Raw genomic sequence first — 23,771 nt, 5'->3', positions numbered from 1 at the left:
GCTTGCTTGCTGTCCATACTCCTTTGTCTCCTAAGCACTTCTTGCCTTGCCGCAGTCTGCCTCCCCATCACCCCATTGTCAGTCAGACTGTGCTCAGTCAGATCCTGGATGGTCATCATTCACCAAACATAATGTATACTCCAGCTATATTCATTTATTCATTAACTCTGTAAATATGTATTGAGGGTCTTCCATGTGCTAGGCACGGCACCAAGGTCTAAGGATACAATAAACTCCAAGTCTTTACAGAGCTTACAAAGTAGTGAGGAAACATATACAATAAGAGCATACAAACAACTGTAAAATTGCAGTCGTGCCAAAGAGAGGCGAACAGTGCTGTGGGAACCTATAAATGCAGAGTTGCCTGCCCAGAGGAATCCAGAAAGGCCTCCCTGAGGACGAGACACAAGCTGAGATGTGAGGGATAAGTACGAGTTGAATAGATGAGGAGGAAGGGAAGGGATAACACTGACCAAATACTTCCTCTGTGCCAAGCACTTCCCTATTTCATAAGTGAGGAAACAGGCATGGAGACGCTCTGTAACTTGCCCAGGTAAGTGGTGGTGCTGGACTTTCAACCCTGGCAGGGCAATACCAGAGCCCCTGCTCTTAATCCTTCCGCTCTGCCCCCTCGGATGTCAGCCATTACCTTGTCTTCAGCCACTCCTCTCTCTGCACACTCTCTTCCTCAATTCTCACCTCCAGTCCTGTATCACTGCGTACCGGATCCTCCGCTCGGATGTTTCGCAGGCTCTTCAAGCTCAGTGTGCCTAAATGGGACTTACCTTTCTCTAGACCTGCCCTTGTCCTGCTTTTTCTAGTTCAGCGAGTGCCACCACCATCCGCAGACTTCCCTCCACCAGCAATCGGGACGCTTACTCTTTACTCTGGCCTCTACATCCAGTAAGTTTACATCTTAGCTATTTATACCTCTTTTCTCCATTGCTTTAGTTCAGACATCATCTCCAGTCTTTACTGTCAAGTCTCCTAACACATCTCTGTCCCCCTCTAATCCATTTCTATCTCTACAGCCAGCAGGGTCTTCCTAAAACACAAATGGGATCCTATCATTTGGCCACTTAAGACCTTTCCTTGGCTCTCAAAGCCCAGAGCATAAATTCCGAATTCCTTATCGTGCAAGTCCCTCTCCAGCCTCTTACCCCTCGGGCAATGCTGTATGCTATGGCTGGACGAGTCCCAGCTCTTCACGTGTTCTCACTGCCAATGGTGCCTGTGACATCCATCTTCCCATGGGCAACCTATACCTCCTATTTATTCTTTAAGACCACACTCCGACAGTATTTCCTCTTTGAAGCTTTCCCTGATATTAAGTACTCTGTCATGCTATTTCTTATGTCTATACCTCTAATACTGCAATTATCTGTTTATACATCGGTCTCCCCTGGTAGACTCTGAGCTCCTTGAGGGCTGGGAGGTTCTCTGATTCGCCTGGTACACAGAGGACCCCACACGGGGTCTGGCACAGAGTGGCTGGTAGTGACTGTTGAATGATTCAGTGGCCAAGTCAATGGGAGGGGAACTTGATGGGACTGCAGGAGAACGTCTGAAAAGACAGTGAATGGTGGAGTAGGTAGGTGGTGGAGGGGTGGGGGTGAAGGAAGAGGGGAAGGAAGCAATCGAGGTAATGTTGTCAAGCCTATAGTTTAAATAGAGCCTGGTTTCATGGTCAGTGAGAGGGAGAAGCCCCAAGGACTTCAAAAGGTAGAAGCCCTTGAAAGACGAATGCTCTAGCTGTCCTAGAAAAATGCCAGTGTCCACAGACCTGGTGAGAAGAAGGTGGGCAGTGACCACGTGAACACAGCTGGACAGTAAAATCCCATGCCTAAAAAACACTACAGACATACCCACCAGGACGGACAGATACCCGCATGCTCACAGAGGGTCTTCAGTAGCCTCCCCCATCACAGAGCCCTCTGCGGGCCTGCTAGCCCACCACCCCACGTGGAACCCCTAAGCTGCTCTCTCTCTCAGCAATTTCCCTACCCAAGAAAGCTCTAAGGGTTTCAATTACCGGCGCATGGGATTTAGTGCCCTGGGCTTCTCTGACTGGAGGAGATTTATTTGAAGGTTTAGTGTCGTGGAGAATTCACGTCTTCACTCCCAGGAGCCCAGCTTCCGTCCTGAGCCCCTAAATCAGGAACCAAGATGGGCTATTGTCACTTACCGCATTAGCCTCGTTAGCGGACCAGGAGGGGTGATTAATAGCAATGCACACACAGCCATCCTGCTCGCTGGCCGCTCTGCTGCTGTGTGTGACCTGGGGAGGGGGTGGGGAGTGGCTGAGCCTGATCTAGGGTAACTAAGGGGTCTGGGCTAGAGGCCCCCCCAACACCCCCCCCCCCTGCCGGAGAGGGAAGTCCCTGTGGTTCTTCCAGATCTGGGGACAGTCCAGAGATGAGCAGGCTCAGACTGGGACAGCCCAGCTAGAGGCCTCTGGGGCCTGACTCCTGGAGGGGTGAGATAGCAGGAGCGCATGATGGGGGCTGGTTCTAGGATAAGGCCCAAAGTGTATGCCTGTGTGTATGAGAGATGTGTGCACGGTGTGGGGTAGAGGTGGACGGAGAGAGTGGGGGGTGTGTGTGTAGGAGGGAGAGAGCAGTGGGTGTGTTTATTTCATTTCCCAAACACTCTTTGAGTGCTTACTATGGGCCAAGTGATATTCTAAGAGCTGGAAATACAGCATAGAAGAGGACAGACAGGGCCCCGAGAAAGAGGTGGGGTGTGTGTGTGAGAGAAAGAGGAAGAAGCATGTGAGAGAGAAATGAAAGCGAGCGGTTGGCGGTGAGAGAGAGAAAGAGAGGTGTGAACATAGGAGTGGAGAGGGAGAGGTTCAGAGGAAAGGCAGAGGGAAGTCTGTGTGTGAGCAGGGAGAGAGAGACAGGAAAGTGTAAGGGAGCATCTAGGGGACACTTGTGTGAAGCGGGTGTGTGTGACAGAGTGGGTGTGTAGATGGGGTTGAGAGGACATACTGTGCATGAATAGGGCCCTCGGTAAGGGGAGCACAGAGGAGATCTGTGTGTCAGGTGCTAGAGAGGGGAGTGAGTGTGCAAGAGGGAGGTTGTATAAAAGGAGATGAGGTGACAGAGAAGGGTTGGTGTGTATTTTCTCTGTTTTTCTTTGTCTCTGCAATTTCTCCCATCTTTCTCCTCCCAGAGTTTCTGGAGTCAGGCTACCCTGGGTTTGAATTTCAGTTTTGGGTACTGCATTCATTTACTTATCCATTCATTCATCCAACTGTTACTGAGCATTTACTGGCTTTTCCTTTCTGTGCCTCATTTTTCTAACCTGGAAAGCGGAGACTAACGGGGCAAGTATGAGAACTCAGTGATGGAATGTATTAAAATGACTTGTGAGCACATAGAATTAGGAGCTGGGGTCACTCTGGCACAGCCCCTGGCGTGTGGGTCAAGAAATGGTAGCTAGACAACTAGGGCTTCCCTACCAATCCTGTTTGCCTTTCTCTCTTCTTTTTCTGTCTTGCCTCGCACTCTCTCAGTCACAGCTGAGCCATAGTATTAATTATTAGAACCAATTGACTGTTTAGACTCTGATGTTTTAACTAATCACCACTAATGGCAGACACTGGTGGGCAATCACAATCATTTCGTTCCCAGGCAAACCCCTTCTCATAGTTGAGAGCAGACAGCAGGGGGCGGGGTGTGTGTCAACAATAACTGGGATTTGGGAATTCCTTTTGAACTTAGAATTCTGTCACGGGAATTCAGTCTCCAGCAACTACCACCCTGGACCAGAAATACCCTAGCTGTTCTCCTTCCCTGAGTTGCTTCTCAACTGTAGTTCTTAAAAATCCACTTTCAGGAAGAGTTGTTCAGACATAGGTTCAAATGCCACCTCCTCGAGGAGCGTCTGATACATGCTGGTTGGGACGGGAAGCTGCACTCTGTCCGTCTTGGCTGAAGCCCTCAGTGAAGAGAGCAAACATGTGCTCCGTGCTGCTGAGTGTGGCGAGAACACCAGGGACAGGGATGTGTTCTGAACTCTGTGCTGAGAGGACACCTGCTGACTTGTCTTGCTTTCCTCACATTGAGGCCTCAGAGCGCTAGACTGTACGCAGCCTTGCCCCCACTCTGAGGCTCTGGGCCATCCTACACCTGCTCCAGCCTAGCTGCGGAAGCCAGAGATCCAGAACTCAGGAATGCCAGCTTCCGGGTAGAGGCCAGGCAGGGCAGGACGGTAGGGTCCAGATGTCCTGGAGGGGGTGATCTAGGCACCCATGGCCAGTAGGTGTCGCTGTGGCTCCAGCACTGGGAGGGGGTGTAAGGCAGGGGGCCCTGGAGTAGGCCCAGGGGCTGGATGCCCTTTGGCCTCCCTCCCCTCCCCTCAGGCTTTTCTGCCAGGAAATCCTCCCCAGTGCTTCTCAAACTTCAAGTGTCCAGAGCCCTTAGAAGTTCGTGTTAAAATGTAGATTCTGATTTGGTAGCTCTGGGTTGGGTCCCAAAGATTTTGCATTTCTACAGAGTTCAGAGGTGAAGCTAATGCTGCTGTTCTGTGGATCAGTCTTTGAGGTGGGAAGGTTGTAGCCTGGACGGCTCCCTGGCTCGGTGACATTGCACTCCCTTCCAGAGCCAACACTCACCTTCACTCCTAGTTCCTCAGTAAAGCTTCCAGACCAGAGGCCATGGGTAACTGTCACGGAACCCCCTCTTTTTGGACACCAGCATGAAGCAGGCAGTTTCTAGGGAAGCTCTGAAGCAAAACCTACCTCCGCTCCTCTGAGCCAACTCAGCCCTACCACCTAGCTCAGATTCTAAATTTAAATCTAAACCTGAATCCAATCCCAATTTCCCCAAATAACCTCAGTTCCCACCCTCAGAGCTACATCCCGATACCAACCTCAGCCCAACTCTTGTGCCCCCTTAAGTCCAACAGTTGTAGTATCCATTGCTTCAGTCCTGCTCAATAAATGCTCCCTTAGCCTCTCTGATAATCTTTCTGGTCCTCTGCCAAACTTTCTTCTCAATACCAGTTTGAGTCAGGACAATGGGGCAGTAGGATCTGAGAACATTTGCCTCATCAAGCTGGTCCAGGCCTTAGCAGCAGAATTTAGTCATTTGCCCCAGGCAGAGGGGAAAAAGCAATTTGGCAGTCTAGCTGAGACTAGGCATTCCCACACGCTTTCTGGAAGGCCCCTTTCTGCCGGGGAAAGGGGCGAGTCTTGTCCTTATTCTGTGTTCTCCTCTGTCCTAAAGGTTCCATTTTTAAGGATGTGCAGAAGGCAGGGAGGAAGCATATCTATTAGCTCAGCCCTGATTGCAGGTGAAAAACGAGGGTGTGTGTGTGTGTGTGTGTGTGTGTGTGTGTGCGTGTGTGAGTTTTGGGGGGTGAAGTAAGCAAAGCACCCTCAATGGCCTTTTTCCCCCCCAAATAAAGGTTTTTCTGAGGGACCCTCCTCTTTTCCTAGCCCTGTCTACTATCTGGCCCTCCTGGGCACGACAGAGGCTGATTCTTGCAGGGGTGATAAGTTAGAAGAATTTGCCCCTTCCTAGTCTGACATTTTGTGATTTTAAAGAAGGAATGCAATTTTAAATAGGAATAATTTGTTTTTGCCCTGGTGAGCTATGCACTGTGACAACTCCCCAACTCTGGAAGGCAGAAGATGGGTCCAATCAGAGAACCATCTCTCACACTGTGAGGCACCATGTAATAAAAAATGCTCTTGCGTGTGCCAAACACTTCTGCCTTTAAAAAGCACTCCCCTTCTCCATTTATAAATAGCTCCATTTAGGAAAACTACCTTTGCCTTTAGAGAGCACCTCCATATTTACAAAATAGCTCTCTAGTTTTACAAATCACTTCTCAGCAACCATTTAAATAAAAAGATCCTCTTGAATACCTTGGAAAAGTTACTTTACTTCCCTGTGCCTCAATCTTCTCATCTGTAAAATGGAAAGAATAGAAGTAGCTACTTCACAGGATTATACATAAGGTTATTTGAATAGTACCTGGCACATATAAGTCCTTTATGTCAAGTAGTTGCTATTATTATTGCTGTTGTTGTTATTACTAATATCGTGGGATATTTAGCACCTTAGGGAAAGTTTCTTTAAAAAATTTTTTAATGTTTATTTATTTTTGAGAGAGAGAGAGAGAGTGAGAGAGCTGGAGAGAGGCAGAGAGGGAGACAGAATCCAAAGCAGGCTCCAGGCTCTGAGCTGTCAGGACAGAGCCTGATGCGGGGCTCGAATCCATGAACCATGAGATCATGACCTGAGCTGAAGTCGGGTGCTTAACTGACTGAGTCACCCAGGCGCCCCAGGGTAGTTTCTTTAGATAGGGGTAGGTAAAAGTATTTGTCCCAAGTCTGTTGCTAGTAAGTTTAAAAATAAAACACTTGGCATCTACAGTCTAGTGCTGTGTTCTGTCTACCACACTAAAAACATCTGGCCAGAGCAATCTGTATCGGGAAGTAAAGACTGACTGGGTAGGAGGGTAGGTCCAAGAGTCCCTTGCCCTCTGCTGGGTCTAGGGCATGGGAAGGAACAGAGGAGGAAGGCTCACCTCCCCCTTGTTGAGCTGTGGGAACTGATGGGGGGTCTGAGTGGGGGCAGGAGACTGGGTAGGCTCTGCTGCTGGATCTGTTCTGTGGTTGCCGTCTGGGCTTCCATGACCTGGAGAGACAGCTAGAGTGATGACGCTTAACCATGGCAGATCTGGACCCAATCCCCTGACCAGAAACAGAGCCTTTCCCCTCCAGGCTCTTTTTCATTTTGGCACTGGTACACTCCCTCCACCCACACTCCCTGCGTTCTGTCCTGGTGGCTCAGTCATAGGCCAGGTCTCCCAGGGCCTGGGCTGGGCTGAAGGTACGGAATAGGAGTAAGGAAGGTGGAACATGAGTTTTAGAGTCAGGGAGATCTGTCTTGAAACCTACCTTAGCATTACTAGCCATGCATCCTTTGGGCAAGTGCCTTGCTCTATGTGAGTCTTCATTTCCTCAAACCCAGAGACTGAGGATAATAATACTGACCTCCCAGGTTGCTTTAACAAACAAATGAGTGTGAATCGCCTGAAGCACAAAGGCTTGCACTGAGTAGGTGTCAGCATGCCTTCCTGCCCTGCTGGGAAATGGGGGTGGTGGGGTTGCTGGAGGCCTGGGAGTGCAGGGGGACCAGGCTGACAGCCTGGGAGGCTTGGGGAGGTTTTGCCCACAGGCTCTAGAATTCTTCCTTCCACGCAGGCCTAGCCCTCCCCCAGGGCAGAGTGGTCAGTGGTCATCGGGACAACACAGGCCTGTGTCATGAGGAAGGCAGCTGTGTGGGGGGTTGGGCTGAAGGTTATGTGGAAAGAGGACCTGAGGCAGGGGCAGCTGGGAGGCCTGGCCAGGCACAGCCTGTTACCAGCTGCACCCTGGGGCTCTAAGTCCTGCCACCACCAGCACCCCCTAGCTGAAAGTCACCAGCCCTGGGCTCCTGAGTCTTAGTTCTCAGTTCTAATTGTGGAGTGGGAAAGGAAAAGGAATCCAGCGAAGTCTACCATAGCTCAGGCTGGGTTGGCTCAAGGGAGAGCCTGCCCTCTGCTCTCTCTCCCTCTGTCCACTGGTCCATCTGTCCCTTTCTCCCTTTTCTTTCAATTTTATCACAAGCTATTCCAAACTTCCTGGAATACCCTCCAAGTTTGGGGCGCCAATGCTTAGGGGGGTGGAAAGAAGAGCAGCCCAGGCTCCAGGGCCGGGCACAGAAGATCCTACTGCAAGGCTGATGTGGGAAGACAGAGGAGGAGAATGGGTTTGGAACTCAGAGGAGGAGAGTGCTTCCTGGAGGAGGGAGCACCAGAAGTCTGGAGTGTAGGATGGATGGCAAGAGAAGGAAGGGTGGAACAATAACCAAGACAGAGGTGGGGAGACAGTCCAGCAGAGCCGGAGAGTATACTGGAGTAGGGGAAGATGGAGGGGGTAATGGGCCTGGGTGATACAGGCTGGGGTGGGGGGACTCCCTTGGGCCTTCATTCTGTAGGCATCAGGAGCCAAGGATGTGTTGTGAGCCAGGGAAGAACATGGCCTTGGCATTTCAGAGCTGGGAAGACTGACATGTCTGTAACTCTCACAAGGCAAGCCCTGACCCAGCATGAAGCAGTTTGATCCTTGCACATGGTGGACGTAGCTGGGGTTATTATCCCCATTTTATTGATGAGGGAGTGAGAGGAGTCAGGGGAGATACCTGAAGTCCCACAGCAGCACATAATGGAGCTGGGACTTGCAAGGTTGGCTTCCTTAGCAAGGCCTGCATGGGCATTTATGTATACACCACTGTTTGCCAGCCAGCCTTGTCCCTTCCCACTTCCTGCCGTGTACACCATGCTTCTGGCCACACCGAATTCTTTCAGTTTCTCAAATGGGCCATATTCTCTCACCTTGGGGCCTTTACATATGTCGTTCCCTCTGCCTAGATGGTGAACTTCAAGGTGAACTCTTCTGGTAAGTGGGACGACTCAAATCTTTAGGCTAGAATATGTGTCCCCAAAGCCTCCAAGCCTTACCCATCACATTGTAATTACACTTTTCTTGTCTATTTTCTCAGCAGGGCCTGACCCAGTGAGTGATGCCAAATGAACGGACGGGTAGAGAGGTGAGCTTCTGCCCGTCCCAGCCTTCCTATGCTGGCTGCGGTGTCAGCAGCGTTGCTTCACATGGAGGGTGGGCACCTGGGCTCAAGGAACACAGGAGGTGCTGAGGATGGCCCTGGGCCTGCCAGGAACAAAGCACTGGAGAAAGCAGAGATTTACTTGAATTTAAGTTAGTGCAAGACCTCGCCTGAAGCGGGCCCTTGTGAACCTTCAAGGAAACACAGGGCTCCTGAAGGCTGGAAAGGTGCTTTTGAGCAGAGAGCCCTTGAAGAATGGGGAACGCCATACTTCATGGAGAGAGAGTAAGGCACTTGCCCAAAGGATGCATGGCTAGTAATGCTCAGGCAGGTTTCAAGACCAGATTTCTCTGACGCCAGAACGCATGTTCCACCCTCCTTACTCCTATTCCATATCTTGAGCCCAGCCCTGGCCCTGGGAGACCTGGCCTACGACTGAGCCACCAGGACAGAACACAGGGACTGTAAGCCTAGGAGCAGGCAGATGAGTGGGAGCAGAGACGGGCAGAAGAAGGAATTCAGCCCCCTACCTAGATTCTTCTTGCCCAGCAGGGCCCAGACTGCCCACCTCACCGAAGGGCACCATGTGGGTGATTGCCCAGGACACTGGTCCTTCTAACGTGCTGAGTGGGTGAACTGGGATGTTATAAACTATACCTGTGAATCCTGACACCAGGTGCCTACTCCCCAGCTCAGGGCTTACCACAGATAATGCATTCTCTGAGGACCAGACTGTGGCCATGGTCAGAGAGCCACACACACCAGTCCCAGTGTGCCCTGTCCCAGTCCCTCTGTCCTCACACCTGGCTTTGTCCCCTCCAGACTAGAAGCTTCCTGAATGCAGGGGCTCTGCTTTAGAATCATCTCGTTCCCAGCCTATGTGTTGTTTATAAATATATGTTAAATTTAACTACTGGGAGAGCCAGAAGTATAAGAAACAGGGATGGGGGTTTTGCCTCCCTTAAGCCTGTTTTGTTACATGTAAAATGGAGACAGTAATCTCCATCACCTGGGATGCTTGGGAAGTGTAAGATTGGCATTAGTCCACCTTTAGGGGGTGGATATTCTTATCTCTATTATTTCTATTAAGCACAGTGGGGCTCAGAGAAGCTTGGGGACTTGTGCAAGGTCACACAGCAGGAAAGTGGAGGGGCTGGGATTCAAAGGAATCCTCTCCTCCTCTCTGCTACTCTCCAGCTTCCTGGGGGTGGGAATGTGAAGTTTGGTTGCAGGTATGGATATGTAAGTCAAGTAGGGGAGTCAGATAAGGTTCTTATCTGACCAGTGGGGTGTGGAGTTCAGCCTGAAGCACACAGCCTCGCATGGTAAATCCGAAAGGAGAAATAATGGGGAGAAGCATGCCTGAAGCCAGGGTGGTTCCTCAGGGAGAAGACATGGCCTTGTCTTCTGAGAGTCTGATAAATTCTGGGAGAGGAGGCAGGCCGCAGGCACAAGGAAAGGCAGCAGGTGGGCTGGGTAGAAGGGCATGATGGTAAAGGAGGTTTGAGACACAGGGTCTGAAGGCGGGAGAGCCACAAGAGAAGGATGGCAGAGACGAGTCGGCCCAGGCTTGGTACTCTTCATAACCTGGTTCCGCAGGCAGGAGTGGGGACTGGCCACCTGCCACCCTCCTCACACCTGGGCTGGGGCCCAACCCATGGGCAGCCCCGGGCTCCAGCTACCTCTGCCCCCTGGCCCAGCAGCAGGCCCAGCTGGCTCACCTTCTCAATCAATACTGCGCTCTTAATGGGCCCAGCCACCAGCACCAACCAGGGGCATTAAATGTTAATTATATCTATTTGGATTTGAAAAATTTTATTACTCAAGTTAATTATGGCTGGAGTCATAAAAAGGTTTCAGAGTGAAAGGGCTGCCTTATTGGGGCCACTTTCCCCAAGACAGATTGGAAAGGAAAAGAAGAAATAAAAGCATCTGGCTCAAAGGGCCGGGTGCTCCCCATCCACTAAGCTGAGAGCCCAGGTCTCAGGACCCACATCCCCCAAAGCCTGAAGTATAGCTCACCACCCCCCGCAGAAGACAGAAGAGGCCTGTCCTGGGAAGGCAGGTCTTCAGCTCACAGCCCCAGTTTGGGTGGTGCCATCTAGAGAAGGGCCCCCTGACAGTGGAGGGTCCAGGGAAACTGCTGGGGACCTCTGGGCTCCCAGAGATCTGGGATTGAAGGATATGCTCAGGCCTTTCTCCAAGTGGTCTTGATACTGGGAACTCCTCCAGCCCAGCTCCCCACCCTGGCCCGGCCCCACCCAGCCTGGTCTGATTGCTTCCTGCCAGCCCCACTTATGATTCATGGGCCTGACCTTCGGCTATAAAGTGTTCACTGTAGCCGGCATTGAGGCAGGATTTACAGCTCTGGGGTCAGCTGTAGGCAATGACACACACAATAGCTGACTCACAAGGGTGCCCCATTTCCAGCCCACACATAACTCTCTTTTGCACACACAGGTACACATGCACACATCTCGACAGCGACACAAACGCACATTCATGCCCAGGAGCTATCCTGCTCAGGCCTCTGGCAATGGGAGTTCTGTTTGTGGAACAAGTACTGTGTATTAGGTGCTTTACAGGCATCTGTCTAATCCTTAACGCCAATCCTGTAAGGTTGAAGCAGTGTTATTCATTTTATAGGAGAGGAAGCAAACTAAGGCTCAGGCAGGTTAAATTATTCGAGCTCTACAGAGAGCCCCAGTGCCCCGGCTCTTGGCCAGGGAAACACTAAATCTATCAGAGAATGGGTGCTACAGAAGCCTGGGGGGCAGGGGTAAGAGAGGCCATCCCACCCTCTTCCCTCTTCCCCATCAGAGCAGCTTGAGGCTGGTTCAGAGTGGGAGGGAATGTTTCAGAGGCAGACCTGTCCCTTGGGCCCCCTGCAAAGTGCTAGAAGGGAGACTAAAAACCAAGAGAGGAATGCCTTAACCAGATATGAGATTGGGATTGAAAACTACCCAAACGTTTAAAAATCAGAAGTCGTTGGGAATTAGGGAGGAATCTGCCCATGTTGTTAAGGGATCAACTACCCATCCGAGAAAGGGTATTTGAGAAGGTATAGTTGGTAGAGAGGGAAAAGATTTCATATTTGTGCCTCCCAAGTTGAGCTACTCAGTGAACTGGCTAATGTATTATCATCGTTGTCATTCTTGTTCTTATTGCTGTACTTTTACTGGGAAGACCAAGTAAAAGGAGTTTGCCACTTCTCTTTTCGGCTCATGTACCATTTGCCTCTAGGTGGTTCTTCCCATTTTCTCAAGCCTCAGAATTTCTGCCTTTTCTCCAAAGCCGGTGCCTACTGTCTTTTAGGGCCAGTTCTCTCAGTCCTCAGCATGGAGCTCATCCTCATGTCCGTTCCTCTCACTCTTGCGCTTTTGCCCCTAGATTAGTCCTTTCTCCTCTGTCTTCCAACGTGTGTGTAACTTCTCTCTTACCATGGCCAGCCCTTCCCTTGACCTTGTTAATTCTTATACCTCTTTCCTAAGTTTTTTCTGTCTTCTAATCTGCTTCCTGGAGGAAAGGCCTTCACCCCCCGGGATGGAGTGCCCATCATTGCTAGTGTCACTACCACGGCCTCACCCTCAGCCACTCACTGGAGCCCCATGGAATCCATGACCCTAGGTTCTCTGTGGGCTCCTTCTCACAGCACCTGTAGCTTTTCCTCATGCCCCTGCTCTGCCACCTCACCTCACCTCTGTGGTCCCTCCCCTCCCTGTCACTCCCTCCTCCTCGGCTGATCTCAGGCCAGTATCGCGTCTCCTCCTCCCACTCCTCCTGACTCAAGGCTCACTCCTGTGCTCTTTCCTCTTAGAGAATTTGTCTTCTTACCCTCGGGGACTTCAACTTTCCCCCTCTTCTATGTGACTCCCAAAGCTGCCTCTAATTTGGTGTTTTTCCTGAACTCCCACCCTGAGCTGTCAACTGTCCAAAGGACAGAACCATTTAGATGCTCTACTTTCATTTCAGATGAAACACGCAAATTGGACATCATCACCTTTTCTTCAAAACGGCTCATTTTCCTCCACCTCATTTCTATCCATAAAATAGCTATTGTTCTGGTTGCCTAGCCTCCCCAAACACCCGATCCATTGATTAAATTAATATATTGAGCAAATATTTTCCAGGTGACTATCATGTGCAAAGCCCAAATAGCCCAGGGTGGTGGAGGTGGAGATGGGAGGCAGGACAAACATGGAGTAGTGTGGTGCCACCAGGAATGAAGGCTCTGGAATCAGGTAGATTCAGGCTCAAAGTCTGGCCCCATCACTGCTTGCTGACCATGTGATATTAGGCAAATTACTTAATTTTTTTTGTTCATTTATTTTTGAGAGAGAGAGAGAGAGAGAGAGAGAGAGAGAGAGGAAGACAGAGAGGGGGACAGAATCTGAAGCAGGCTCCAGGCTCTGAGCTATCAGCACAGAGCCTGATGCGGGGCTCAAAGTCAACGAGCTGTTGAGATCATGACGTGAGCTGAAGTTGGACACATAACCGACTGAGCCACCCAGGTGTCCCGTGCTCCTAGGCAAGTTAAAGTGAACACAGAGCACTTCCTATTTGCCTTGCACTGACTTAGAGGCCCTACCTTTATAATCCACTTTATCTGCACAACCACCACAGTATTACTACAATTATGCCATTTTAGAGATCGGAAAAACAGACACAGAGAGGTTAAGAAATTTGCCCGAGGTCACATAGGTCAGTAAGTGGCAGAGCCGAAGAATGAACCCAGGCAGGAAGGCAGTCTGTACTTAAAGCCACTTTGCTATATTTAACCTCTTAGGGTCTTAGTTTTACTCTGTTTTGCTTCCTATTGTCACCAGCATCTAGGAAACCATAAAGTATCCGTTGAGTAAAGGAGTACAAATAAATGGCTAAAATGCACCTGCTGGATTTGACAGAGTAGTTGCTGACCTTGGCAAAAGCAGGGTCCAGGAAGAGGCCATAAGGAAAGCTGCAGTGGTCTAAGGAGTGAATGGGAGAGAAGGAGGCTAGATAGGTGTCAGGTGTGGACAACCCATTCAAGAACTTGAAGGGAGGAGAAAGGGGGCACAGAGTCTGGATAACGACTAATGTGTGTTTTGTTTTAGTGCATGGAAAAGGGTTGGGACTCCAGGAAGGAGCACCATTGCTGAAGCCAGGCCTCAGAGAGGACAGGAGGAAATAGGATCCCAAGCCCCAGGAGAGGGGACAATTCCTGGCCAGGAAGGACATTACTCTGTTGGAGAGAGAGATCTGAGTTAAACAGATAATGGCAGCCTCACTAGGGCAGGGCTGAGCTGGAGGAAACCCTAGGGGTTGGAGAGCTGGGAGGAGATGCCTCCTTAATACCATCTTTGCTGGGACAGCCAGTGACCTGGAGGGTGGACATTTGAGCTTCTTTCCTGAGCTTTCCCTCAGAATGCTTAGGGCCAGCTCCATAAAGAGGGGCTTGGGTGGCTGGATTAGAAATAGCCACTTCTGGCTGTACCAGGACAAGCCGGAGGTGGGGGAGGGCAACTCTTGGGCTACACATACCTGAGCCCTAAGTCCAAGTCTTGCCTTGCTGGGTACCAGCAATTAGTAAGGGACAGCCAGCTGGCATTTCCCCAGCATCCTACACCCTGACCGGGGGAGCCAACCCCTATTTCCAGAGCTGGGGCCAGCTACGCTTTCCTTGAGTGAAGCAATAAAAGGGGAAAATCAACATCCCAATGATCTTGTTTATGGTACTAAGTAAGCTGTACAGCTTAATCCGTTCGAGGTTAATGAATTTACGACTTGCTTTGGAGTTTGACAAGGGCTGTAAAAGAGGAATGAATACTCTGGGCAGCTCCTTCCCTAGCGGCTGCTTAGGGTTAGACTAGCCTGGCCTGGCCTGCCCTGGTGAAGGAGGGGAGAAGATTTAAGTGGTGGGTTCATGGCCAGTTGTCTGGGCTCTGAATTGAGAGGACCGGAGGAGGGACAATCCAGGGGCCAAAGGACCCTTTCTGTAACCCCCCATTAGGCTGGAGTGAGCCGAAGTCCCCAGGCTCTCAGGATCTTTGTGTCTTGGGCAAGTCATTTAATATCTTGCAGCCTCATCTGTAAGAGAGGGAGGATACCATCTACCCTTTAGTGTAGCTGTGAAAAAGATGTGAGGTAACACATGTGAAGAAATCAGCATTAGTCCTCAATAAGTGATAGCTACAGTAATTATCATTTTCTTCTGTCTTACATCATAATTTGCTGTTTATTCGTCTATGTCCTTTCGCCATTTGTCCATTCATTCAGAAATCCAATAAATCGTCATTGAGAAATTACACTGTGTGCCAGGCCCTGTGTCACACACAATTTGGTGTGAGAGGCACAGACCTTCACACACACTGAAAATGCAGGAAGACCAGTGCTGGGAAGGAGGGATGTGCGTGTTACTCTGGAAGCACAAAGAAAGGAGTGGCCAGGCCTGCCTGTCTGGTCTAAGCCACTTTGAATAATGTCTTGTCCTGACATAGCACTCGGCAGGTCACAGAATACTGCCATGTGATTCATTCGTTTGATCCTCACGACAATCCCATAATGACCACATTTTCTAAATAAAAAATTAGAACCCAGTGTGACCACCTGGTGTGACAGCAGGTCAAAACATTTCGAATTCGGGCTGTTTAAAAAGTCTGTGACATGCCAAGTTCCGTAAGCAGAGAGGGCAGGGATTTCAGTATCTCTATTTGAACAGTTAGGAAAATGAAGCTAAAATCATCAGTGAGAGAACCGAGGCTTCATCTCGTCTGTTCACGTGTGACTCTGTGAGGTTGCCAAGGTCAAGGGTTGTGCTGCTTCCATCTGGGTACATAGGGCCTAGTATGGAAGCTCATAGAAATTAGGGCCTCAATAAATGTTTCTCAGATGAACAAATGATTCTTTGTGTACATGTATATATCTGCTTCTGGGAGCACAACTCCTCAAAAGAGTCGTCCATATTTATCATTTTCTCTTCCTTCTCTCCCATCCTCTCTCGAGTGTGCTCTTCCCAGGATGGCCAGTGTCATCCCATTTGCCAGTTCACACGGTTAGGTCTCAGTCACCCTCGCCTTCTTCTGGCAGCAACTTTAGCACAGTAGCTCACTCCTTCCTCCCCGAAGGCTTATTTTACTTGATTTCTGCCACAACATGCTCTCCTGTTTTCTTCTTGCCTCCCCTGGACATTCCTTCTTAGTCACTTTGCTGGAGGTCCCACCTTTTCCCATCCTCTAAATACTGCAGTGCAAGGATGGATACTTAAGAAGGTGCACATGAGTGTGTGAATGAACTGACACAAAGTCCAGGCTCCAACCCCCTCTGCTTATGCTAGGGTGCTAGTTTCTCAGGCTTTCTGTCAGGGAGTATCTCCTTCCAGTTCCCCTGATCCTAGCTCACTGGCCCCCAGTTCCAGTGTTTTCAAAGTTGTCTCTCTGACTGTCCTCATGCTTCTACTCTGAAACTAGAGTTCCTCCTCTGTGATCTGTTGGTAGCTCCCTACAAACAAACCACCCCAGAGACCAGGGATCAGGCAGCTCTCATTAGCTTAGGTAAGGAGATGGCCTCCCAAGGTGAGTGCTGGGTGTTTCATGCAGATGCAGCACTGGCAGGGGTCAAATGCAGGGAGCAGAGGAGGCACAAACGCTGGTGCCAACTGGCTTATCCCTTGGTCCCACCAATGCCAGCACTGATGGATACTGCCTGCTCCCATGCACCTGCCCATTGGGCCCAGCTGCTTCATTCTAGAGATGAAATCCAAGAACATAAAGAATACAAGCGTGATATAAGGAGACCAGTCTTGGGCCCCAGCTTTGTCAGAGGGGAATGGATGAATACCAGGAGATCCCAGGTTTGATCCAGACCCTCAAAGCAAGGCCCAGGATCCTGCTCACTGTGGCCTCCCAGGCTTCTTTCTTCCCCCACATTTCCTCAGAGCATCCACTCTATATCCCCAGCTCTCTCTCTCTCTGCAGAGCTCCTCGAGTTTCCTTCCCTCTGCCCAAAGGATGATACATTGGAAATGTATACATTAGGAATGATACATTAGGAAAACATTGAGGCTTTGGTTCTGTCTTTCCCCTCTCCATGTACTCCAGACCTGGAAGTCATGGTTGCCTGGCCAGAGACTTCATTTTCTCTGGATATGACCCCTCCCTCCTCCTCAGGCATGTGTGGGAAAGAGCTAGGCCAAAGCAAGGATTCCTTGGCTAGCACCCTGGGGAGTCCTTTTGCTCTCCAAGGAGGGTCCCTGTGGGCTCCACCTGTCCAGCTGGCCCTACTGCAGGGGACAGGCAGCTGGGACCCGTCCTGCAGGCGTAGAGGCTGAAACAGGCTAATGAATCCTGATGGGAGAAGTGACCTTTTCCAAATGCCACATGTCATTGGATTTTATATCACACAAGGACAATGTGCCATGGGTATTAAAATCGTTTTTCCAATAGTTATATATGTGTGTGAGTGTGGTGCAGAGTCGGTATGACGAGAGGAAAATCCTAATGAAGATGTCATCAAATGAGCCTTTCCTCCTCAGCCCTAGATAGGCAGTCCTTTAGGACACTCCCTCTCTCGGCCAGGGTTTGGCCCCAGACCTTAGCTCTTGAACACAGATAAACTTTTCTGTCACAAAGTTTCCCTGGCTCAGACTCTCGCTCTAGACCTGGCCTTGGCTCCACTTCCTGGTCTAGGAAGTTCTACCCAGCATCAGAGGAAAAGCAAGACCTGGAGGAGGCAGCCATCCAGAAGCTGATGTCCTGTAGACACAGGCCCTAGGCATACTGGTCTCTTCCCCTTTGTCTCCTCCCCTTGGACTCTGCTTCTTCCCCTTGGAAGAAGCCAGAGGACACTTCGGGAAGGAAGGACACATAACCAGAGAGAGCAGGCCAGGTGGGAAGTGTGATGCTCAGAGGCCTCCAGAGCTCTGAAGGCCAGGAGAGGCTGGACTTGGAGCCAAGAACCCCAGACTCTTCTGTTTAAATCCTCATAGTTCCCATGGTCTAGCTTATCTCTACAATATTCCTGACAGGTGGCCTGCCTAAACACCTCCAAGGCCAGGAGACTCCAGACATCCCCAGGAAGCATTTCTGCTCTGGAGAGCTTTGGCTGTTTAGAAAGTTCACACACAGCTTGAACTAAAATCTGTTTCCCTGAAAGTTCCACCTACTGGTCTGTGTTTAACCCCTTGGCCTCAGACAGAAGAGGTTTGATCTCTGTTTTACACAATAGCGTTTTGGGAATCTGAAAACACTAACAATGTTCCCTGGAGTCTTCTTTTCTCCAGGCTGAGCATTTCTAGTCCATTTGATGATTTCCAGTGTGACCCAACTTCACGTATAATGACCCATAGGCACTCCAGTTCTGTTCCACTGAGGACGTTATGCCCATTTTCTATTGTCATCATGGGCAAAGGGAATCTGTGTGATAAAGGGGAAAAGGGCAAGCATCCCGAGTCGGAGCCCAAGGTTCAAAATCCTGGCCTCATTATTTAATAGTGACATGAATTTGGATAAGGTACTTCACCTTTTTGAGATTCAGTTTCTTTATCATAACACTAGATGAAGCAACAACTTCCTCATTGGAACAGCTTCTTCAGGATGTGGTCCAAGGATAGGCCAGGACCTCAGTGGAGACCTGCTCAGTCAGAGGAGATCAGCAGAGGTTGTAGGATGAAGGGCAGAAAAAGTATACACTGTCCACAAATAGCTCCTCGTCCCAGATGAGTGCCCAGAACTAAGTGCCCCAAATCCTAGTAAAAAGCTTCAAGCATGCAGTCTACCTCCATTTTTGCCCTTCATGCTCTGACAAACAAGCCCACATGTAAGAGACTGCTTGTCTCAGTGAGGGAGCCACCCCCTTCTTTTTTTTTTTATGTTTATTTTTTGAGAGAGAGAGGGAGACAGAGTGTGAGTGGGGGAGGGAGAGAGAGACAGAATCTGAAGCAGGCTTCAGGCTCTGAGCTGTCAGCACAGAGCCCGACATGGGGCTCGAACTCAGGGACTGTGAGATCATGACCTGAGCCGAGGTTGGACCCTTAACTGACTGAGCCACCCAGGTGCCCCAAGAGCCATCCCCTTCTTAGGCCCCACAACATCAGAACTCAAGTATCTCGGCTCAGAGTGGGGCTCCCCAAGTCTAGACAGATAAGACCCAGCCTTGCACTGCCTGCGTGGCAACTAGTGCTGATTCCCAGAGAGTCTCTTTGGCTTGCTCAGACTCTTCTGTTACCTGGGTTTGAATCTTGGTCTAACGGCTCACTAATTGTGTGACCTTGGCCAAGTTACTTAACCCTCTGTACCTGTTTCTTCATCTGAAATATGCAGATAATTTACCTACTTCAGAGTTGTTGCAAGTATTATGTGATGTTATAACGTAAAACAGAACAAAGAAAGTTGAGCACACTGTGAGCACTCAATAAATATTGGCTATTATTATTATCCCACTCCTAGGACAGTTGTGAAGGTCATGGGTGCTAAATAATAGAAACATATCATTCTTGGCAAACAATCAAGCTCTGTGTCCTATGGGGGTGATTCGAATTATCAACTGCCTATTTTCCTGCATTGGGCATAGGCCTCCAGGTTGGTCTGATCAGTGCGAAGTGGAGCATAACTGTCCCCTCAATTGGTATGGGATCCAAATGATGCCAGATACTTAGGGGTAAGGTATAGCACTTGCTGGATTCTTCTGAATTTACTATCAGAGATTCCCCAGAGCTTCTCTAGCTTTGCCTCCCTTCCCTCTGCATGTACTCAAAATCAAATATTTATCCTGGTTGCACTTCATCTGGCTGGAAGTCGCTACCCATTATTCGAGCCAATCAAGATCACTTGATACACTGATTCAGTCATTTTTCCTCCTAGAGTTGTGTCTTGTGCAGGTCTCATCAATATGGTTTTAGGTCTTTTGTGAAATTCCATAGTTCAGAGCCAGAAGAGAGAAAACATCCCCTTTGCCTGGCAGCCAGCTGTCTCAAGTCCTTCTAGTTTACCTGGTAAATTCATTCTCGCCCTTTGGGACCTAACTCCAGTGTCAACCTTCCTTAAGAACCCTGGACTAATATTTAGCTTAAAAAATATTTGTCAGAATACTTTATACTCACTAAGAAGGCTACAACCAAAGAGACTATACCAAGTGTTGGTGAGAATGCAGAGGGACTGGAGCCCTCATTATTTGCTGGTGGGAATGTAAAATGGTACAGTTGCTTTGAAAGACAGTTTGGCAGTTTTTAAAAAATATTAAATACGGAGTTACCATAAGAGAGAGCAATTCCACTCTGAGGTATATACACAAGAGAATAGAAGACATCCTTCCACACAAAAACATTTATGTGGATGTTCATAGCAGCATTATTCATCAGAGCCAAAAAGTGGAAACAACCCAAATGCCTTCAACTGATGAACCAGTAAATAAAATGTGTTAGATCCATACAACGGAATATAATTTGGTCATAAAAAGGAAGTACTGACACATGCTACAGCATGGATAAACTGAAAACATGCTAAATGAAAGAAGCCAGTCACAAAATAAAAGCCTATATATTATTAAAGAATTCCATTGATACGAATAGGCAAATTTATAGAGACAGTAGTTTAGTGGTTGCTTAGGGTTGGGGTGGGGGAGGACGGAAATTGCCTACTAATGGAGTTTCTTTTAGGCGGGACAAAGTGTTCTAAAATTAGACTCTGGTGACAGTTGCACAGCCCTGTGAATACACTTAAAAAACCCAATTAAATTAAACTGTACACTTTAAATTATATGGTATGTGAATTATAACTGAATAATGCTGTTTTTAAAAAATTTATCAGGCATCTACTACATGCTAAGTATTGGTAGCGTAGAACTAGAGGGCTGGGAGAAAGATTGGGGAAGGATGGTAAAGGAACATTCCCTGGAACAAATCATTTTTGAGCTTAGTCTTCATGGATGAGTAGAAATTAGGCAAAGAAGTAGAGGCAAATAGTGTGCTCAGCAGAAAAATATTAGAGCAGAAAGCATGAACTCTGTAGTCAGACTGTCCAGATTTGAATCCTAAATCTACCATGTACTGGCTATGTGACTTTGGTAAGTTCTGAGCGTCTCTGTGCCTCAATTTCTTCATCTGCAAAATGGGGAGAGTTATAGCATAGTATTCATAATACAGTGCTTTAGAGTAGAGAGTAATACAGTGTAATATGGTCATGGTGATAATGAAATGAGTTAACACATCAAGTGCTTACCACTGAAACAGATATGGAATTAGGTCTCAATAAACATTAGCTATGTTGGCTACTGGGTATAGCATGGTTTGGTGTTAAAGGAGAAGGCATAGAAAGAAGGGAGATGAGAAGGGAAAGGTAGAAATCAGATCACAGGGGGACTTGGATGCAGGCAGAGAAGCTTGGTTTGAAACAAGAGGGAGCCAGCCTCTGGAAGAGAGAAGGGGAGAAGAAAGGGTTTGAGTGGAGTTGAAGGGAGAGGCTCAAAGTTGCCCTCAACTTTGGGGGCAGGTATCCCTGTTTTCTAGGTAAAATAGGAAGCAAGAGTGGTAGAAGGATAGAAGAGAGTCAATACCGACACACAGATGGTGCAGAGGTGTGTCATTTTGTTTACCAGCTCTCAGCCATGGGTGTAGAGATAGACTGTAGAAATGATCTAGAGTTAGGGTTTTGCTAAGTAGTGTCCTAGGACAGGTGCACAGGACTTGAGGAGTATTGGTGAGAAAAGAGGGCAGGGGTTGAGTCAGAGTAAAGAAATAATGAGCAGGGTGTGCTGATACACTGGGAGAAAATGTTAGAATTGGGTATGGGACGTCTTGATGAGGTCAAAGGGGAGATATTCAACTGTAATTTATTTGATTATTCACTCCCTTATGCAGACAACACTTATTGGGAGCCAACCATGGGCCAGGGATACAGGGGTGGAACCTGGTGGATGCTGTCTTTGCCCCTCCAGTGGCAGGAGGGTAGGAGGTGAAGTGGGAGTCTGGGTGTGAGAGACAGGGAATTATAGGTGGCTGTAGTGGATATTTTCAGAGGTAATGCAGTTTTATCCGTTGACTTAACATTCAAATAGCTTCCCACTGTACTTAGAGTATACCCAAACTTCTTGCCACAGGCTACAAGGCTCTACATATCCTGGCCCTTTCCTGCCTCTCTGACTTCTTCTTGTATCCCCCCTAATACATTCTAGCTACTCTGGCCTCCTTATCAGGTCCTTGATTACTCCCACTTCTTTCCTTTCTTGGGACCCTTCTTTGCATGTCTGACTCCATTTCACCCATCGGTTCTGAGCTTACATGTGGAGGAATCCTTTCCCTGACCATTCTATATAGAGGAGTCCCTCCCACTATGACTCCCCATCTTAGCATGCTGTTTATTTCCTTCATGGTATTGATCACTCTAATTACTTGGTACTTTTTCATGTTTGTTTCCTACCTCAAAAACCAAAGCTTTCTGATAACAACAGCGTTTTGTACAGTACTCTATCTGTAGTGTTGAGAACACAGAGTAGGCACTTAATAAACACATGTCGAATGAATGACATGGAATCAGGGATGGACAAATAAAGTGGTGGTAAAAATCACTGAAGCTGAGGTGGCAAGCCCCAAGAACTGGGGGGGTGGCTGGGTAGTTCATCATTTCATGGGTCCTGAGATCCCCTAAGATGAGGGAAGGAAGTGGGGGAGAGAAGACTGATACAGGTATACATGTAGGGAACCACAAAGAAGCCAGTAGATGACATAGGTAGCAAAGGTAAGTGGTCTGATGAAATGTCAAGAGTTTGAAGGGGATTTTCTCTTTGCATGGGGGTAGAGTAGAGACAGCCTGGAAATGGCACAGAAGAGGAGCATGAAGCTGGAATCTGGGAGAGTGGGTGGCCTCTGCTGACAAGAGCTGTAGACCCATAGATGAGGCCTTTGCAGAGAGCTGCATTTCAGGCAGGGTGGAAAGTAGAGGGAATATTCAGAAGTGTGGGTTGTGTAGAATTTATTGGTGGCTTCAGGTGGCAGGGAAAAGCTGGAAGGAGGGGTGGCGGTGGGTAAGGAGAGGGGTGTATAGTAATTTGGCATGGAAACACTGGGGAGAAGACTGTAGGGGCTTGTACTTGGGCAGTGACTGGGAATGGCTGGGATGTGACACCTGATAGGAAGGACAGTTCTAGGGTTCCAAATGGAACCTTGGGATCAAGATCACTGCAAGGTTAGGGTGATCTTGCTTTGCAGAGCTAGAGTGGGGGTGTCCAAGACAATGTGGTTGAAGCTGACTTGACTGGTTGGATCCCTGCTTTATGCTCCTGCAGCACCTTGGACACACCCCCATGGATGCTAGGAAACTTGGCAAATGCCCAATTCCTTACCCTCCCATCAGCTCCTGGAGCCTGCCTTCACTGGTTTGCAGTCTCCATCTTTAGCCCCTTTCCTGGAAATGAGCCTAGAGTAGAGAAGGCAGAGTGAGATGAGGTGAGGGAGAAGAGAGGAGATGTGGTGAGGAAGATTACTCAGACTTTAGGTCGGCCCAGCCCAGCCGAGCCTCACAGTCAGCACAGCCACTGTCCGGCTGAAATAACAAGTCAGAGACTGAAAAACTGGCCAGCCCTCTTTGTTTACTCAGCTTTTTCCCCACCTTTTTCTTTGGACAATGCCCTGCTGGGCTGGGGCTGTCCTGCTGGGTTGTTGCTGGGGCTCCCCCGCCAAGATGGAGCCCAGCTGCTCAGCTGTTTACAAGGCGAATCCGGTTTACACTGGGGCCCATCCTGTCCTGGCTGGGCTGGGAGCTCAAGTCAGAGCCCAGCCAGTGGCCTCTCCTAGCCCAGACCTTCTCAGTCTCTTTCTCAGGCTGGGGAGCAATAGGTCTGGGGGATCCTACATGCCCAATGACCAGGGAGGGCACTGACCTCAAGATGGAGTAAGAATGAAGTAAGACTTGGCCCCACAGGCAAACTTCTGCCCCTTAGGAATCCCAGAGAAGGAAGACCTGGAATCCCATGGCCTCTGTCTCTGTTCTTTCAGGTGGTGAACTTGTGACAACAAAGATGGCAGCCCCCTTCCCCCCACCCCCATTCTTCCTGGTAGCTAAGGTCTGGGAACTAATCTCTGCCTTATCTGCCACCTCCCTCAAGGCTGCTCTGAGGATCAAAGGAAATTATGTGTATGCCAAGACTTAAAAAGCACTTGTTACTATGATGAAATGATCTATG

The 23,771-nt window shown here is 49.0% G+C and overlaps 1 protein-coding gene across 5 annotated transcripts in view; it reads right to left on the bottom strand.

The window, feature by feature from the left end:
- RNF220 (ring finger protein 220) overlaps positions 1 to 23,771 on the bottom strand; it is a 224,392-nt gene that overhangs the window by 48,653 nt on the left and 151,968 nt on the right. The window lies entirely within an intron of this gene.

The sequence above is a fragment of the Panthera tigris genome, chromosome C1, assembly GCF_018350195.1.
Source record: "Panthera tigris isolate Pti1 chromosome C1, P.tigris_Pti1_mat1.1, whole genome shotgun sequence".
Taxonomy (NCBI): domain Eukaryota; kingdom Metazoa; phylum Chordata; class Mammalia; order Carnivora; family Felidae; genus Panthera; species Panthera tigris.
Note: the sequence above shows the minus strand (reverse complement) of the source record. Positions and strands in the feature narration are given on the sequence as shown.